This window comes from Molossus molossus, unplaced genomic scaffold (genome assembly GCF_014108415.1).
Source record: "Molossus molossus isolate mMolMol1 unplaced genomic scaffold, mMolMol1.p scaffold_m16_p_5, whole genome shotgun sequence".
NCBI lineage: Eukaryota > Metazoa > Chordata > Mammalia > Chiroptera > Molossidae > Molossus > Molossus molossus.
Window position 1 is genome coordinate 83,493,343 of NW_023425388.1, and position 13,033 is coordinate 83,506,375.

Genomic DNA, 13,033 nt, shown 5'->3' on the forward strand with positions numbered 1-13,033 from the left:
TGAAGATAAATGTAAAAATGTCCTTGGGTGAAGATTAAAAAAAATAAAATAAATAAATAAATAAAGTACCTTCTGCCCAGCTGATGTGGCTCAGTGGTTGAGCATCGTCCCATGCACCAAGAGTTTGCCTGTTTGATTCCCGGTCAGGGCACATGCCCAGGTTGTGGGCCCAATCCCTAGTGGGGGCATGCAGGAGGCAGCCAGTCGATGCTCTCTCTCATCGATGTTTCTATCTCTCTCTTCCTCTCTTTCTAAAATCAATAAAGAAAAAAATAATAAATAAATAAAGTGCCTTCCACGGCCACAGCTCATCTCAATTGAGTTTTTCTTTTCCTTGATCCTAATAACCCATATTTGAGAAAATCTTCCTACACTATGTACTTCTGTTTTTCCCATTCTACCGTATTATTATATGTATGTTATTGAATTGTATTTTTGTGTAAGTTTTTTACTGATGCAATAAATGTCATTCCATAACTTAGTGGCTGAGACACCCATTTTTTTCTGCTCAAGATTCATGTTCACACTTTGATGGAGGCCCCTCTGCGCAGTTTTGGTCTCAACTGAGGTCACCCGTGCATCTACACTCAGCTGGCAGCTCAACTGGGGTTTCCTTATGTGTCCACTGGTGCTGGCTCTTGGTCGATCCCCATGTTTTCAACAAGCTGGCCCAGCCTCCTTTACATGGTGGAAGACGAGTTCCAGCAGCAAGAGAGGTTTTTTAAGTCAGCGTGGAAGGGGACTGGGAAGGGACTCGCATATGAAGGAAGGCTGGGGAGCAAGGTCATTGCCCCCTGTACCTGAGCCGGTCACGTGTAAGAAGGTGGGCTGTCCTCAGCAGGGCAGTCTGCATGCTCTCAGGCTGCTGTGCTCTCACCCTCCTGGACCCTGCTTCCTTCACACAAAGCCCCTCTGGAGCTGCAGGTGGACATCTGTCCATGTGCCCAAAGACTCCAGCAAAAGGGGATAGAGAGGATTCCGTGGACGAAAAAGGGGCCTCATCCTAAACCTAACAACCTCGGAGGACGTCTGCATGGTGGCCTTACAAACTCAGGGACTGAAAGTAACCACATAGGATGGTCTGAAATAAAAACTTCATAACTAAATGTGGGTCATTGTAGGTAGTCATGTCCTAGGCCAGTATCTTCCTTAACAAAGGTCAATCTTTACCTTAACTGAACTTGTTTATTGCCACTTTGCATCTACAGTCACATACCTTTGGAATGTCAAAGTAACCGTCATTTCCCAAACCCCTCAGTGCAATCTCCCACCAGAACAGGTGACCACAGGGCCCCTCACTGTTACCTTGTTCTCCTGTATCCCACTTCCACGTGCTGTAACTGTTCACTGTTCACTAGTCCATACCCACTGATGTAAGAAGTATGTGTCTATCCGTTTCCACTTTATCCAAACTCAGAGACGTCCCCACTTTGTTCTCCCCCTTGTAATCTATCACCAGTGGGTTTCCTCTAACCCCTTCTGTCTTCTCCTTTGATTCTGTTGAAAACATGCCACTATCCAGAACATTTTCTCAATCCCTTGAGATTTTGCTTCCTGGAAATTGTCAGTTTGGCACAAATAAGCTAATAAAAATTCTCTACATGTTTGGAGGTTTCTTACTCTGAGAATTCCTTGCAGCACCTCAAACTGAAAATCCTAGTCTATTTCTTGTAACTGATGATGCCCAGTCATATTGTCCAAAATAGTTCATCACTCTGGATCAAATACAAAGATGGATCAACAACATAAAATGTCCCAAGTGTGAACATGAAAGAAACTCTGCTTATTATTCAACTTCCTCCTAAACGTAATGGGAGGAAATAAAATTCCATGGAAATGAAAGTCAAATGCCCCCTTCCCAATTCTGTACAACTGGCTCAGTCTCAGCTACAGGGCTGACTTAGATGCCTGGGTTCCCGCAGAGGCTGCGTGTCCTGGGTTGTCGTTCACAGGAATGGACGTAGCTCCTTCAGCCTCTTCAAAGTTCATTCCTATCTCTACTTCTACTTTCCAAAGGTTCAGTGATCACTAAAGACACTGAATCTCCACCAGTGACGTTTTCAAAAACAACACTGTGGTCTCGAAATGAAGTGTTCAGGGAAATCAATGATAAGAGACTGTCACTGTTATTCTGTTTAGAGCTCTTCCACGAAAGTGAAAAGAATGCATTGGCATTTGGGAAGAAATTAAGCTTCAGCTGTTACATGTAAAGGTAACGCTAATCCATGCAGAAGGACAGCTCCCTTGCCCTTCCTCAGACGTAGTTTTCTCTCCTTGGCTTTACTACAAGGGGAAGATAGTACCGAACACCCTTCCATCCCAACGGATACCTAAAAGCCAGTCACTCACAATCCTGGTTGCATTAAGAATCACTCACAAAACTTTTTAGAAATATATGTTTTCTAACATAGTAAAATCTGTCACATTTCTCTTAGCAAAATTCTAATATATATCCTTGGGCAAGGGAAACAAAAGAAAAAATGAACAAAAAGGACTATAACTAAAATGTTTTTGTATAACAAAGAAAACCATAAACAAAACAAAAATACCACCTGCTAATTGAGAGAATTTATTTGCCAATGATACATGTATAAAGGGTAAATATCCCAAATTTATAAAGAATTCATATAACTCAACGCCAAAAAAAAAAAAAATCATCAATCAAATTAAAAAATGGAGAGAGGACCTGAATAGGCACTTCTCTACAGAGGACATATGGGTGGCCAGTAGACACAGTGCTCAACGTCACTAATTTTCAGAGAAATGCAGTGTAAAACCACAATGAGATATGATCTCACATCTGTCAGAATGGGTATCATCAATAAATGCACAAATGGTAAGTGTTGGTGAGGATGTAAAGGGAACCCTCATATATTGTTGGTGGGAAAGCAGATTGGTGTAGCCAGTATAAAAAGACATTATGAAGTTTCTAAAAAAATTAAAAATAGAACAGCCTATGACACAGTGATTCCACTTTTTGGGATTTATTCATAGAAACCCAAAACACTAACTCAAAAGAATATATGCACCGCTATGTTTATTACAGCATTACTTATAATAGCCAAGATATGGAAGCAGTACAAGTGCCCATCAGTAGTGAGTAACTAAAAAAGTGGTGGTACATATATAAAGTGTACTCAACTATAAATAAAAATGAAATCTTTTTGTTTTGCAGCAGCATGGATGGATCTGGAGAGTACCAAGCTAAGTGACATAAACAAGGCAGAGAAAGACAAACATCGTATGACTCACTTATATGTGGAATCTCAACAACAAAATAACAACAAAACTGAAACAGACCAATAGACACAAAAAGCAAACTGGTGGTTGCCAGAGGACAGTAATTTGGGGGGAATGAGTGAGAACTGGAACGCTTAAGTACAAATTGGCAGTTACGAAAGAGTCACAGCATGTAAGGTACAGCACTGGAAATACAGTCAATAATATTATGATCACTAAAATGTATGGTACCAGTTGAGCACTGGGAATATCAAAGGAAACACTATGTATAGTATATAGTTGTGTAACAGCTAATCTGTATATGTGAAACCAATACAAAATATTATTGAAAGTAAACTGTAATTGAAAAATTAAAGAAAAAAAAATAAAGGAAATGCATGTTTGTCTAGATCTGCTAAATCAGAACCTGGGTGAGGGGAGCCTGAAAAGCTCCTCCAAGTGATGGTGATGCATATCAGGATTAAAGACCACCCACTTGCTTCAAGAAGGAGAAAAGCTGTCCTGCTTCTAACCGCTCTGAAAGGGAGTGGCAGAGGATGGAAGCTATCTGAGAATTGGGTAAGGTCCAGACACAAGAATTTCTACAAGTCTTTCCTTACCTAGACACCCACAGATGAATTAGGAGGCAGGAAACTGTTGTCCACTGAGCCTCCAGGGCACTAAATATAGGCACAGAATGGCATTGTCTGTAACAAGGGTCACAAGTTCTGGAGTCCACTAGCTATAGGCTGCCTCTGTGCTAATTTGATTTTTTATTAATTAATTAATTTATTTTTGTTGCAGATGTTTCTCCTTTTCCCCCACTGATTCCCCCCTCCCTCTCCCTCCCTACCGTCGCCAGCTTTGTTGTCCATGTCCATTGTTTATGCATACATGCATATAAGTTCTGTGGATTTATCTCTCCCCCACCACCTCCTTTTCTGGGGATTGTCAGTCTGTACCCCACTTCCACATCTCTGGGACAACCCCATTCCTCAGACTGTTAGGTTCATTATATTCCACAAATAAATGAGATCATATGATACTAGTCTTTCTCTGTTTGGCTTGTTTCGCTTAGGATAATACTTTTCAGGTCCCTCCATGTAGTCTCAAAGAATAGATATCTTTCTTTCTTACAGCTGCATAGTACTCCATTGTGTATATGTAACACTGCTTTTATATCCATTCATCTACTGATGGACACTTGGGCTGTTTCCAGATCTTCGCTATTGCAAATAGAGCTGCTACAAACATGGGGGTACATATATTCTTTCTGATTGGTGTTTCAGGCTTCTTAGGGTATATTCCTAGAAGTGGGATCACTGGGTCAAATGGAAGTTCAATTTTTAATTTTTTGAGGTAACACCATATTGGTTTCCATAGTGGCTGCACCAGTCTGCATTCCCACCAGCAGTGTACTAGAGTCCCCTTTTCTCCACACCCTCACCAACACTTGTTTGATGATTTGTTGATGGCGGCCATTCTGACAGGTGTGAAGTGATACCTCATTGTTGTTTTAATTTGTATCTCTGATGATTAGTGATGTTGAGCATTTCTTCATATGTCTCTTAGCCATTTGTATGTCCTGTTTGGATAGGTGTCTATTTAGTTCCTCTGCCTATTTTTTAATTGGGTTCTTTGTCTTCCTTTTGTTGAGCTGTATGAGCACTCTCTATATATTAGAAATTAACCCCTTATCTGATATATCATTGGCAATTATGCTCTCCCATACAGGGGGTTGCCTTTCCATTTTGGTGGTTGTTTCTTTTGCTGTGAAGAAGCTTTGTAGTTTGATTTACTCCCATGTGTTCATTTTCTCCTTTGTTGCTATTGCCTTAGGTGATGTATCAGTGAAAATTCTGCTGCATATGATGTCTGAGATTTTGTTGCCTACAGTTTCTTCTAGGATTTTTATGGATTCATGAGTCACATTTAAGTCTTTTATCCATTTTGAGTTTATTCTTGTGTAGGATGTAAGTTGATGGTCTAGTTTTATTTTTCTGCATATAGCTGTCCAATTTTCCCAGCAACATTTATTAAAGAGGCTGTCCCTACTCCATTGTATGCTCTTGCCACCTTTGTCAAGTATTAATTGAGCATGTTGCCTTGGGTCCATTTCTGGGTTCTCTGTTCTTTTCCACTGGCCTATATGCCTGTTTTTGTGCAAGTACATGGTTGTTTTGATTACAGTTGCTTTGTAGTATAACCTGAAATCTGGTAATGTGATCCTGCCAACTTTGTTGTTCCTTTTTAAGGTTGCTGTGGCTATTTGAGGTCTTTTTTGGTTCTATATGAACTTTTGAAGTACTTGTTCTAATTTTGTGAAGTATGCCATTGGTATTTTGATGGGGATTGCATTGAATCTATAAATTGCTTTGGGTAGTATGGACATTTTAATGATGTTAATTCTCCCAATCAATGAACAGGGCATGTGCTTCCACTTTTTTATTTCTTCCTCTATTTCTTTTTTCAATGACCTATAGTTTTCTGCGAATAGGTCCTTTATTTCTTTGGTTAAGGTTATTCCTAGGTATCTTAATTTTTTTGCCGCAATGGTAAATGAGATTGTTTTCTTAGTTTCTCTTTCTGTGAGTTCATCATTGGTGTATAAGAATTCCATTGGTTTCTTGACGTTAATTTGGTATCCTGCTACTTTTCCCAATTCATTTATTAAGTCTAGTAAATTTTTTTATGGGGTTTTCTACGTATAGTATCATGTCATCTGCGAATAATGACAGTTTCAGTTCCTCCTTTCCAATTTGGATCCCTTTTATTTTTTCTTCCTGTATGATTGCTGTGGCTAAGACTTCCAGTACTATGTTAAATAAGAGTAGCGAAAGTGGGCATCCTTGCCTTGTTTCTGTACTTAAGGGAAACGCTTTTGGTTTTTGCCCATTGAGTATGATGTTGGCTGTAGGCCTTTCATATATGGCCTTTATTATGTCTAGATTTGATTCCTCAATTCCCACATTGCTGAGCATTTTTATTAGAAATTGATGCTGGATTTTGTTGAAGGCTTCTTTGGCATCTATTGATATGATCATGTGGTTTTTATTCTTCATTTTATTTATGTGGTGTATCACATTTATTGATTTGTGAATATTGTACCAGCCTTGCATCCCTGGGATGAATCCCACTTGGTCATGGTGGATAATTTATTTGGTGTATTGCTGGATCCTATTTGCTAGTATTTTGTTTAGGATTTTGGCATCTATGTTCATCAGGGATATTGGCCTGTAGTTTTCTTTCATTGTAGTGTCTTTTTCTGGTTTTGGAATTAGAATTATGCTGGCTTCATAAAACGAGTTTGGAAGTCTTCCTTCTTTGAAATAGTTTGAGGAGAATGGGTGTTAGTTCTTCTTTGAATGTTTAGTAAAACTCCCCTGTGAAGTCATCCAGGCCTGGGCTTTTGTTTGCTGGGAAAGTCTTGATTACATCTTCAATTTCTTCTGTTGTTATTGGTCTGTTCAAGTTTTCTATCTCTTCCTGGTACAGTTTTGGGAGACTATGTGTTTATAGAAATTTGTCCATTTTGCTTAGATTGTCTAATTTGTTGCCATATAATTGTTCATAGTAGTTGTTAACGATCTTTTGTATTTCTGTGGAGTCAATTGTTACTTCTCCTCTTTCATTTCTGATTTTGTGTATTTGGGTTCTCTCTCTTTGTTTCTTGGTGAGTCTAGCTAAGTGTCCATCAATCTTGTTTATCTTTTTGTAAAACCAGCTCTTTGTTTCTTTGATCCATTGAATTTTTTTTTTTTTTTTGACTCTATGTCATTTATTTCTGCTCTGATCTTTACTATTTCCTTCCTTCTACTTGCTCTGGGGTTTTCTTTTTGTGTGCTCTCTAGTTCTTTAAGTTGTGAGGTTAGATAGTCTATTAGAGATTTTTCTTGTTTCTTGAGGTAGGCCTGTAGTGCTATGAACTTTCCTCTCAGAACTGCTTTCACTGCATCCTATAGATTTTGTGTCGTTGTGTCTTCATTTTTATTAGTTTCCATGAAGTTTTTAATTTCTTCCTTGATCTCCTAAGTAACCCATTCAATGTTTAATAACATGCTATTTAGCTTCCATGTGTTCAGATGTTTGTGCATGTTCTTGTTGCAATTGATTTCTAGTTTCATGCCATTGTGATCTGAGAAGATGCTTGATATGATTTCAGTCTTCTTGAACTTGTAGAGACTTACTTTGTGTCCTAACATGTGGTCTATCTTTGAGAATGACCCATGTGCCCTTGAGAAGAATGTCAATTCTGTAGTTTTGGGGTGTAATTCTCTGTAGACATCTACTAAATCCATTTGGTCTAGTGCTTCATTTAGAGTCTCTGTGTGCTTGCTAATTTTTGGTCTAGAGGATCTATCCAGTGGTGTCAGCGGGGTGTTGAAGCCCCTGCTATGATTGTATTGCTATCGATTTCCCCTTCGAATTCCACCAGAAGATTTTTAATATATTTTGGTTCTCCTATATTGGGTGCATATATGCTTATCAAGGTTATATCTTCCTGTTGGATGGATTCTTTAAATATTATGTAGTGGCCTTCTTTGTCTCTAGTTATGATCTTTATTTTGAAATCTATTTTATCAGATATGAGTATTGCTACCACAGTTTTTTTTTTTCCTTTCCATTTGCTTGGAACATTTTTTTCCATTCATTCACTTTCAACCTATGTGAGTCTTTTGTTGTGAGGTGAGTCTCTTGTAAACAACATATAGATGAGTCATGCTTTCTTATCCAATCAGCTACTCTGTGTCTTTTTATGGAAGCATTCAATCCATTTACATTTAAGGTGATTATTGATATGTACTTATTTATTGCCATTTTTGTTTAGTGTGGTTATATTTTTCTTCCTATTTCTCCTGCTAATTACAGCAGTCCTTTTAACATTTCTTGCAGTGCTGTTTTGGTGCTAATGTATTCCCTTAGCCTTTTTTTGTCTGAGAAGCTCTTTATTTGACTTTCTATTTTGAATAATAGCCTTGCTGGGTAGAGTAGTCTTGAATTCAGATTCTTGTTTTTCATGATCTTGATTACCTTATGCCATTCCCTTTTGGCCTGTAGTGTTTCTGTTGAGAAGTCAGCTAAGAGCCTTATGGGGTTTCCTTTGTAGGTAACCTGTTGCTTCTCTCTTGCTATTTTTAGGATTCTCTCTTTGTCTTGAATTTTTGGTACTTTGATTACTATGTTTCTTGGTGTGGGCCTGTTTGGGTCCTTCTTACTTGGAGCTCTCTGTGCTTCTTGAACTTGAATGCCTTCTTCCTTCACCAAATTTGGAAGTTTTCTGTCACCATTTCTTTGAATGTATTCTCTAACCCTTGCTCATTTTCTTCTTCGGGGACTCCTATGATGCAAATGTTATTACGTTTACAGTTGTTCCACAGTTCTCTTAAGCTGTTTTCCTGTTTTTTAATTATTTTTTCCTTTTGGTTTTCTGATTGGTTGATTTTTTTCTACCCTATCTTGTAATTCACTGATCCGGTCCTCAGCTTCCTCTACTCTGCTATTTAGACTTTCCAATATGTTTTTTATTTCTGCTATGTCATTCTTCATTTCTTCTTGGTGGTTTTTAATTTCCAGCTGGTTGATTTCCAACATTTCTATGTCTTTACTCATGGTACTCATGTCCTTACATATGCTGTTGAGCTTCCTCAAGATCATGGCTCTGAATTCTAGTTCTATTAACTTGCTTAACTGCACCTCATTTATCTCATATTCGGTAGACGTCTCTTGTTCTTTCATTTGGCTTTTGTTTCTGTTTTTCACCATTTTGGCTATCACAGTCGGCTTTGGAGCTTGACAAATTTTCCCTGTGGGTGTTGGTGTTCTATTGTTTGTGGCTCCCTCTCCTGGGTTTGGATGAGGCAAGGAGGACCCACTTTAAACACCACTGTCAAGTCTTAACTTTCCTGGTTAGACTTGCTAGCCCAGGGAATGGTATTTATCCTCTAGCTTTTTTGCCTGGAGGCTTTTAGTAGTGGTCACCTGAAGAACCTTGGTTTCTGAGTTGACTGAAAAACTCCCTCAGGTGCTTAGTGTAAGAGGATTTCCAGAGGGTGGGGCAGATGCTGGTTGGTAATGGTCCTCAATTAGCATTTCAATGGCCACCAAGTAAGGTTGAATCTCTGGATGGAAGGGCCACCGCCTCTCCCCAGGGCCCAGGATTGAGTCAGTGTCCCTGGTTATGTGGTCCTCCAAGCTGCCTTTAGGATGCCCCTTCCTGATATTTGTCTTTATTTTCGTTGTAATTCCAGTTTCGTCCTGGGAGATGGTCTGTGTAGTTTCCATTCACTTCGCCGCCATTTTTTTCCCTGTGCTAATTTGATTTTAACAGAAGATCCTTAACAAGGTCTAAAAGGTGTGCTAATTTGATTTTAACAGAAGATCCTTAACAAGGTCTAAAAGGACTTAAAAACAAACAAACAAACAAAAAACCTGTGCTCTGTCCTCTCTCTGCTCTTTGCTTATTTCAAGCTCTCTACTTTCTGATATGTTTCCAAAGTAGAACATTCTCATTCTCTAAAATTCACATACTCACATTCCATACCTTCACATGGAAATGAAGCATCCCTTCCAATGCACACTCTCTTGTCTATCCACCTATGTATCTATGGATCCATCAATCCATCCATCTATTATCAATCTATTCATCCAATCATCCATTGATTATTCCTACCATTTATCCATTATGTATCTAAGTACCTATCTGTCATCTATCTTTCCATAATCTATCATTTATCTATCAAATCTATCTATCTATCTATCTATCTATCTATCTATCTATCTATCATCTATCTATTTTATCTAACATTTAACTATTTATACATGCATGCATGTATGTGTTTAGGAATCTATCATAAATATATTTCTGTATTTATCTATCTATCTATCTCTCCATCTATTTCCAAAGCATCCTATAAGCTAATCTCAAATGAGCTGTTCAAAGAAGGCTTTCTTCCATGCCTTCCCCACAGTGGTGTCAGGGGTCAGGTCCCTCTTTCAGTTTCTCATTCTTCACAGCACTTGCCAGGGTCTGTTCTGACACAGTTATTGGAGGGACCCTATGTTTAATTTCAGTTTCCCAAATTTAATTGGAGGTTTGTGAGAGTTTGACTTCAGTCATTCAATAAAAAAAATTAAATTACTCCAATATTTGATGACAATAAAATGATAAATCAGATACAGACTCTTTTCTTGAGGTCCTTAGAGTCCAGTGGGGAGTAAAAGATATGTATACAAGTAACCACATACAGGAGCCTGTAAGGGAGATGACAAACTTTGTTAGTGACGTCAAGTTGCAGCCCTCCCTAGTGGTCAAGGGGAGAGGTCCCTGAGAGAAGGGCTGTGACTCCTGAGGCAGCGGGACGGGAACCCTTCCTGTCACATCGTGGCTGCTGGGCTGCAAAGCCCCTCACCTTGTGCAGCTTCCTCATCCGCAAAGTGGTCAGGTGTCTGGTGGGAAGGGAACTCTCTTCACATGAAATGTGTCTAGCAGAGTGCCATAGGTTCACTGACATGGAAGATAGACACAGGCAAATAAGCTCATGAAAAGACGTAAGCAACATTAACCATCAGGAAAATACAAATAAATTCCACAGTGAGGTCTCACCACATAGCTATCAGAATGGATAAAATAAGAATGACAACACCAAATGCTGGTGTGGATGTGAGAAAACTGAATCACTTATGCAGTGCTGGTGAGACTGGGAAATGGTACAGGCACCCTGGATTACAGTGTGACAGTTTGTTAAAAAATAAATAAAACTTAGAACTACCACATGGTCAGGCCTCTCCTTGTGTGGGTGTTGAAACCCACAGAATGGAAGACGTACACATTGTACACAGATGTTCATAGCAGTCTGATCTCTAGTAGCCCCAAACTACACACAACCCAGAAATCCTTCCACATTTGAATAGATAGTCCAACTGTGATACATCCCATCATGGGCCTCCCATGTGATAGAATAATAAACTATTCACACCTGCACCAATGCAGATGCATGCCCAGTTACGCTGAGTGGAAGATGTCAATATAAAAGGCTACAAACTGTATGATCCCAGGTAAACTACATTTGTGAAAGGGAACTATTATAGACACAAAGAACAGATGAGTGGTTGCCAGGGATGAGGGAGGTGGTTGAGGCAGGAGGGACATGTATGTGGCAGTATGGGGGACACAAAGGCCCTGTGGGGATTGTAGTGACTCGACCAGCATTAATATCAGAGTTATGATGTGGCCTACAGCTGAGATGATATTACTATTGGGAAAACTAGGTAAAGTGTGGATGGAATCTCTGTTTTATCTTTTACAACCATGAGTGAATCTAGAGTTTCCTCAGAATCACACAATTATTCAAATGTCAAGATGGAGGACAAAGCAGAGAAACGGTCTGTCCGTTGGTTATGTATGGCGTGAGCCTTAGAACCTTGACATCACAATGACTGAGCACAAGACAGCAGGCTTTTCATTGTCAGAGAAGGAGTCATGTTGTTGGCTCTTAGGAGAGGATTTTCAGTAGGTCTGTAAAAATATCTGTCCTATTATCAAAGAGTTTTCATGTTTGTTCAGTCGAGTTGCTGTACCTATGATGACCAGTAAGTCATGTTAGAGTTCAGTCATTGCTCAACCCAATCATAGCTGAGCACTTGCTTCTGTTTAAAAACTTTGTGATGTTTTTGGAATTTTTTGCTGCTATTTGAGAATTTCCCTAAAATTTTCAGTATTGATTTAGATGAGATTGAGGTAAATTATCCAGAATCCTTAATTATCTAAATGTGTACATTAACATGTAACCAAATTTTAATTATTTCCTCATGTCTTCATATCATTCTATTTACACAACATTAGGCCATAAACTGCCCTATTTTGCTTTGGTTTTGCCTTTTTTTTTTTTTTTATCCTCACCTGAGGACATTTTTCCATTTTTTGTTCAGATAGAGTGGAAGAGAGAGAGAGAGAAACATCGATGTGAAAGGGACACATCGAGTGGCTGCCACTCGCACGACCAACCAGGGCCGGGGACAAACCATAACCGAGGTACGGGCCCTTAGTAGAAACTGAACCCGGGTCTCTCTGGACCATAGGTCGACGCTCTAACCGCTGAGCCAAACTGGCCAGGGCTGATTTTACCTTCTTGTAATGCTCTCTACCTCTGGCCTCTTGGTTCTTCTCTCTCAACAGCTGTGATCTGATCCATTTTACTGATTTCTCTCTTTCCACCTCTAACAGCTGGCAGGACAAGTCCTGGAAAGAGTTCTCCATTTTCATCAGCTCCCTAAGTGACCTCCTCTCTCAATCACTGTCTTTGACTCAGTAACTCCTATGTTTGAGCTATGGATCTCTGGGTGGGGATTGAGACTCACTTTCAGTTTTGTGCTCACCTTCACCTTTTGCATAAAACCTTAGTGCAAGTTTGACCAGTGACAGCTTGTTCTGTGGCATTTGCAGAAGAAGCCTTTCTGCTGAGGTGGACACCGATATGGAACAATGTACAACATCTGAGGATGCCGAGTTGGAGCCCTCTACAGGCTGTGAGGACACAAACATTGAACACTCTTCCACTGCCGAGGACACCAGTCACACCCTGCTGACGCACAGCCCCACGGTGCTCAGAGGAGGCTGGAGGAGAAAGAGGCGATACCTCTTCCTGTTCAGCAACTTTTTGCTTATATCGAATACCAAATACCAAGTCTACACTACACACTCTCCCAATTACCATAGAATTGTATTTTCAATAACCCTCCCTGTAAAAATATATTCATTTCATGAATTCCAGTGGAGTTTTAGCTGTAACTGTTCCCTGGATCAGTGGAGTCATAG